Below are 7,990 nucleotides of genomic sequence, written 5' to 3'. Positions count from 1 at the left end.
CTTCTTTCTGTTTCATATGACAAGCAGAAAGAATTCGATCTTTGATCGGTTTTAACAATGGACGTTTTTCAAGTTTTTGTTTTAATAAATTTCTATAATAAATTTTTAATTTCGACCCGTTTGTGGAACTTCACACATTTATTCATTGGATAAAATTATCTGAATATTCCAAGCAATTTTGTATTTTAAATGTTTTCTTAACTGATCTATACAAAAGAGAACAGTTAACAATATTCAGTGATTTTTAAAAACCTGAAGATGCCAGCAGAATAGGTTGAAAACGATTGTTATGCTTAATAAATTATTTTCGGTGAAATGCCTTGTTTTAGCGTAGGTTAAGAAGCATCTAGCAAAGTATTAATTATTTTAGGTTACAATAAAGTGTTTATATTTTTGCAACAGATTATATAAACTGTGTGGGAAGTATTTTTTCGTAAATATCCTGTGTATAGAATGATTAATAAATTGCGATTTGAAAAAATTGTAGACCTATAAATTTCGGCTGTTGCCTGTCTGTCGTTCCTCATCTTCGAAAAAGGTGTTAGATACGTAAAAGTTGAGAACAGCTTAGAAAGCTTTTGGAAGAAGACCCGGATTAAATATATAGGGACGTCACGTATGGAAAGAAAATGACGTTACATTAATTCAAATATTTCCCCTGAGCGGAGTAAATACATAACTGGCACGATTCTATTACTATCAGGAAAATGTACAAAGCAAGACCACCACTAAAAGAATGGAGGACACTGTGACGAAAAGTTACAGACCGGCTTCGTGACGAGGTCACAATAAATAATCGCTCGTTAGAATAAGTTTGGTTTATTTGGTGACTGCAACACCACTCCTGAACGATCTGACAGAGGGAAATGCACTCCAGGAAAACTTTTATGGTAAGCTGGACCTTATTGGAGCTAGTAATTTAGTAGTCGACGTCACCTGATGGCACTGTCTAACTTTTTATCTCTGTTCACTCCTTTTCTTGAATAGAAATCATTTCAAGTTAAACATTTGGAAAACTATTTTTGTACTTTCTCTAACGTCAGATGCAATAATCTATTGTTATAACTGCACCACTACACAGCATAATAGATAAAAATAAAATTGAAGTGATCACAACTAACAAAACTGGTGAGTAAATTGTGAAATAAAATATACCGAGTACACGAAAAGAAAATCATTTTCATTTCAGACACTTTCAGACAAGAGGAGAGTATTTGTTTACAGATTAAAGATACGGTTTGCGGTTGTTTATAGTAGCAGGAGAAATCGATTGCAATTTTATTCATAATGTACAATATCTGGAGTAAAATGTTTTTACTATATTTACCGTATATTCCGGCGTATAAGACGACCCCTGACTTTTGAGAAGATTTTCTTAAGTAAAAAAGTTGTCTTATACGCCGGAATATACGGTAAATATAGTATAAACATTTTACTCTAGATATGGTACATTATGAATAAAGTTGCAATCGATTTCTCCTGCTACTATTAACAACCGCATACCGTATCTTTATAATATTGATTTCAGTTCATTTAATTACTGCTGCTTTTATTCAGTTTTATTAAATTATAATTTAAGTTTCAACAATAATTTAAAAAAATTAAATAAATTCAACGAATCAAATTTCAAACGTACTCCTCATCAACCACTCAGACCCGAGATAATTTACAACTAAAAAAGAATTATATAAGTTTCTATTTTCAGATACAATGTTCCAGCAAAGAGTTGCTTAACTTTCTCGGCAACATTTGGTTGCACCATCTGTTATAATATTTAACTTTAAAAAACTTTAGCTACTCACCTATAGTGTTGTTTGGAATTCGTCACTCTAAACAAAGCTCTTCAATTTAACGTAAAATCGACAAACTTGAATACTTATACGAGGGAAGCTCTGTCACTAACGAATTAAAAGATCGTTTTCAACGCTAATATCATGCCAGAAGAAAATAACATTGCGAAATCAAAATTTTTTAATTTAAATTTATCGCAGTTTTATTTTCCTTAGTTAACAGTTACGTTTCATAATTGGAGTCTGTTCCGGTTGCTTTGGTACCACGCTATTTGAATTCAAATATTTTCTCTAAACGGAGTAGATGACTGGCACGATTATATTTCTAACAGGGAATGTATAATGTATAGGGAGGGGCAAGACACTACAAATTTAAAGTGGATAAAATATATTTTAAATTAAATAAACCAAAAATAATTTTACTAAAGTCTGTTACTTAACTACTTTAATTATATTTAAAATATACAAAACGTTATCTATTATTTTTTTAAAATAGATTTAACTAAAAGTGTGATCAAAATATATTTAGCCACAAAAAATAATTCAGCGTTTTGATTTTACCTTACAATTTTTTTTTATTACCATTAAACACGCGAATTATTCTTATAATTGCGATATTTATTCACGTTTAGTCTGTTCTATCCCTGTGGATACTAAGAGGACTTTTTAATCACAGGGAAAATGGGTTCGATCAGGCGCAAAAACAGTGGCCACTAGAGATGGACGAAGCCCGAGATATTTGGCAACAATTAATATTTGAAAAATTCCTGATGATTTCTGACTATTCGAATACCATCCCGAGTCCCCCAGAATAATACTTAAATTTACTTTATGATGTCCATCAACATTCTACAGTAATTGTTTCTCATTTTAAACTAGCGGTGATATGTTTTACATACATGTACGTGAAAGTTTCGTGAAAGGTAAATGCAAGTCGAAGTCAGATATGTTTTAATAAACGACAAGATTAATGTTTTTTTTGAATATTAAATCCCTCGTCATTGAATATAATTATATTAGGCGCGTGTATACGTATTTCGTAATATCAAATCAGTAAATTCATATAAAAATTTTGCTAGAATTTCAATTTAAATTCGTCAGTTTACATAATTTAATTTAATGTTTTTTTATAAAATAGATATCTTTATGTTTTAAAAATACCTGTTTAAATATAGAATAATAAATCATAAAAAACGTTTGATATGTATAAATTAAAGAATGTAGAAGAGATGATTTTACAATTTTTCTGATGTATTAAAGTCGGACAGTGACAGAGTCTTTTCGTCATTCTGGACATTCAAACAAGTGTTCACACGCAGATAAACAGACAAACGGACAAGAATTCAAAGAAAATCATTTTCGTGCTTCTGATACAATTGGAAATTTCCTTTATGAGATTCGGTAACCCAATTCTTCCGCTGCTTGATCAAGACTTTTCGTATATTTTTTCTGTCCAATATTCTGTATATAGGGAAATAATAAGCGTGAGATTATGCCAGAAATGATCAGATCTGCCAGAGCCTCAATAGGCGAATGGGCACTCAATTTCGAAACCATTTAGTATTTAAAAGTTTACTTTCCATCCTAGGGGACTCGAGAACGAATGCACTAGAATCAGAAATTCTCAACAATATTTCGGAGGTGGTTCATTATGAATACGTTGTCTCTCATCACATGGCAGCTAGGGATTGCAATTCAGCAGTGTTTTCAATGCAGGTGGATTTTTGCTAACCAACATCATTCCAGCTGCATCCAGCGCAGACGTATTTTTGGTGCAATAAAGTGTTATTTATCTATCTATCTATCCAGCATTTTGTGGTTTTTTTTAAAGAAATAAAACATTTTTTAAAAAAAACTTAAGAAACTTTTATTATTTAGACTGGTCACTATAAATCAGTAAAACTTCTTACACATTTAGGTAGTAAACTTAACTTTAGTTCGGTTTGACACTTGAGGTAGAGATAATTAACTTTAAATGTTCAGTTAGATTTTAATTATTATGTAATCTTTAAGTTAAATAATAACAAAGGTAATTCTACTAATTAATTTATATTAATATATTATAATAATGTAAAGATGGATAATCAGTGGCTAAGTGGCTATCAGTCTTACCAGTTTTCTTATATTTTATTTTTATTTTTTTAATTTAAATCGTTAGAACATGCACATAGTTCATATCGTATTGACTCAAATCTTGAAATTGTTCCAATTTTTAAAATATTGATTCACGTAATTATATAACTTAAATATGATATTATTGTTTGCTCTGTCGAAGATCTCATATAGTTCACTTTCATTGTTGCAGTTGGATTTGTTATAGTATACTTATTTCTAAATGATGGGTAATTTCTTTTACTTTACAACATTCACAAAAAATGTGAAATTTAGATAATGGTTTATTACATTTTAAACATGTAGCCTGGGAAAACTCTTTGTATTTATTATTAATAGTTATTCCGTATTTATTCAGTCTAAGTTGTATAAATAGTTTTTTGACGTTGAAAGCAAGATTAGTTAACATATATTTATTGTTCGATGGATTATTTAAACTTTTTTTAAACTTTTTTTTAAATATTTTAAAAGATTAAATAAAATTAAATCAATCACTTCTGTTAATTTTTGACTTTTCTGGAAGTAGGATCTCGAGAAACAAATGGTATGAATGGTGTTATCTCCCAACCTACTTCTTAATGAACTGCATATATATCCCGCTGCGGAGAAGGCCCTTTCTGCCTCTACGTTAGTTGGTTTAAGGGTCGTCAAATAATCATAAAGCGTTCCGTTACGTGATTCATTTACAGAACGATTCACCGTAAATTAGAATTATGCACCAAGAAGACGAAGAAAGGAGTTACTTATTTTATTTATCGTGAAGACACTTTATTTAGCGAGAGCGGAAAGTCGACTGGCGATTAGATCAGCAGAGGCAAAAGGGCGAGTGTTGCAGTGTAGAGAGGGGGTGTAGCACGTGCCGCACTGAATGGCAACGTCACTTGCCGCTGAGCGATAGCGCACGTAGCAAAGCGGCAACGCCGACAACGTAGACTTTTGCGACATTATTTAGAAAGTTAATTGAGTATTTGATGATCTGCAGCGCTGGATTTAGCATTTGGTACTGGATCCAGCAAGCTGAAAAATGCGCTGGATCCAGCTGGATTGCTGAATGAGGGATCCAGCAATTGCAATCCCTAATGGCAGCCCATTGTGGCTTTGCGAATCCCGCGTTGGGCTAGTACGCTTAGTGCTTACAGGACTGGAAAAGTTTATAAAAAATAGATAAAAAAAAATAGTTCTTCATGTGCCCTACGAAAGCCGAAAGAAATGTGTTGTTGTTTGTGCAAATGTGGAAGCTAGGTAAAGCAAGAATTTGCTTAATGGAAACAGAGTTTAATGTACACGTAGTACAGTACAGGCGCATAAGCACGTTTGACTACAGAAAACTCCTCCAAAAGAGTGATTTAAGTGCCACCAGGAAAGTCCTCAGGAGAGTGCCACGATACTCTTGTCAATAAAATCTCTTTTGATTGTTAATTTAATACTTTCGTATTCATTTAAATTTGTGAAAATATCTCAAATATCTGATAGGATCATGAAATCGGAAAAAACAAAATCTCATTTCGATAATGACTTCGACACTTTTTATAAAATGTTCGATTTTATATTGACAGGATTGTACCAGCAGCGGATCCCTTGATCGTAACCCGTGTGAAATTCCAGTTTACGTAAGTATCTTTTTTTGTTTTCACAGAACCTTAACCAGTTAACCGAAGTTTCTTACTGTGCCTTATCTCTTGAAAATACGAAAAATTTTGGCCGAGAAATTCGAATGTTTTTAACCTAAATCCGTGATTTTCATTTTTCAGAAAGTCGCAGATTCCTCGATATGCAATTTTATACCGGCTACCTAACTGATGTACTAAAGTCTTACACCAATTAGATAGACGAGTTTTAAAAAAAAAGGTTGGAAATCACTGATTTAAATAATTTGTTTCGGTCAATCGTTTGAATTATGAACAGCAGAAATTCGTGCAAATATGACTTTGAAATATTATGTTCGTAATTTTCTTCACACATGAATTTATGTCGGTTCCTCCCCTAAAAGTTTCTACTAAAAAAAAAACAAAATCAAGTGTAATTTCAATTTTTAACAAGAAAATGAACTATTCGACAGATGGAATTCTACCAGCAACGTCTACGACTTATTTTACGACACTCCTGTCGATCTAGTTGCTTGGGCCATGGCCGCAGAGAAGTGGAAAACTAATCTTCCTGACGTAGAAAAGTAAGTACTTTTAATTTCCATTTAAAAAACAAATTATATTTTGAAAAAATGGTAATTACCATTACTAGTAATGTAATTAGCCTATTACGTAAATTACTAGTTACAATTGCAAACCCGTAAGTAGTAGTGATTTGAGTAGCACTGATTACAAAATTAATTTTCTAATTAAAATAAAATTAATTTAATTCAAATTTGTAATAATAAGACACAGTTTCTGTATTAATTATTAAATGTTTTTAAAAATTAATTATTTTTTTTATTCACTTTATAAACTAATTTTTGTTTCGATTAGTTGGTTTTTGATATAAATAAAGTTTTAACGAACATTGGAATTTATTTTTAATACTAAGATTGAAAGTTGAACTCATGGAAACATATGGTTTTATTATTACTTACAACGGTGATAGAAATTATTCTGTTTCTCCTCGTTTGTACAAGTCTATAGATACCTGTATTGCTGCAGTAAATAATTTTTCTTTCGATATCCCCGATAATTTTCCTATTGTTTTACGTTATTTTAAAGTTAACGATGAAATATGGAAAGGAGACGAAAAATTCGGTTTCATAATTGTTGACAAGAATGGAAGAATTAATGAAGTTAGTAATAAATTATATTTATCGTTTGAGAAATGCTCAAAAGTTATGAAAAAAAATTATATAGAAAGGAACAAAAAGAATATGTTAATATTTAGGGAGATAATTTGCGGATCAAAGAATTATAAATTTACTGGAGCTTGTAAGTTCGATTAATATGTATTTCAAACATCCTAGTAACTGTATAATCGTTGGACCTTCGCAATGCGGAAAGACAACAGTAGTGAGAAAAATTATTCATAACAAAATTTACGAAAAGACATTAAAAAAGGTTCTATGGTGTTATTCCGTATATTTACCGTTTTTCACGAGGAAAAAGATGTTACATTAATGTATGGCTTACCTGAATCCGTGCAAGGATGGGATTTAATAATAATTGATGATTTGATGCATGAACTAAGTTTTTCGATTTTAAGTTTTTCGAAGTTCGCATGAACTAAGTTCAAACACTGCATTTTTGTTTACAACAGAGTCTCATCATTATAATGTAAGCGTGATCTAGATAATGCAAAATTTGTTTCCAAAAAATAGAATTATGAGAGATATAACTTTAAACACACATTATTTGATATTATTTTAAAATAATCGCGATGAAAGTCAAGTATGTTGTTTGGGGCGGCAAGCTTTTGCTGGTAAATGTGATTTTTTATGGATGCATATAAAAAAGCGACAGAAAAGGAATTCAGTTATTTGTTATTAGATTTTCATCCTAAAACGAATAAGAAATATTCTGTGAGAGATTCGTGTTTTCCTGACGAACAAGGTATTTTTTGGATATACTTACCAATAAAATAAAGAACGTAAAGAAAAATTATCATATGTTAGCACTTTTGTCTAAGACTACTCCTTCTCAACGAAAAGCAATATTGAAAGAAGCTACTCCGGATCAAATTAAAGTTTTGTGTGAAATATGCGATAATTTGCGGAGAGGAAATATACCTGCCGATGTTCGTAAATTACAAAAATATAAAAAAATTATCAGGAAATTAAGTGAAAAAAATGTTCCTTTAAATTCTAAGAAAAAAATTTTAGTTAATCATTCTGGCTGATTTCTTCTTTTTCTACTGGCTCCGTTATAGTCTATGGCAGGTGGACTAATTGGTAAAGTAATAGGAAAAAGAATCTAATGGCGAAACAAATGGCTCTTGTCCCTCCTGAATTGTTGTCAGCATATCGAAAACCTGAAATAATAATTGGTAATAATATCGAAGAATTACTTGAGACTGGTGATGTATCTAATGATAGTAAAGTCAAATTATTAAGTCAATTGATTTCGAGATATCAGAGAACAGTTCATGTGCCAAAAGAACCTGTTAGAGTATCT

The sequence above is a fragment of the Centruroides vittatus genome, unplaced genomic scaffold (assembly GCF_030686945.1).
Source record: "Centruroides vittatus isolate TY-2023 unplaced genomic scaffold, ASM3068694v2 contig_370, whole genome shotgun sequence".
Lineage (NCBI taxonomy): Eukaryota > Metazoa > Arthropoda > Arachnida > Scorpiones > Buthidae > Centruroides > Centruroides vittatus.
The sequence above is the reverse complement of the archived record's forward strand: the minus strand, read 5'-3'. Positions refer to the sequence as shown.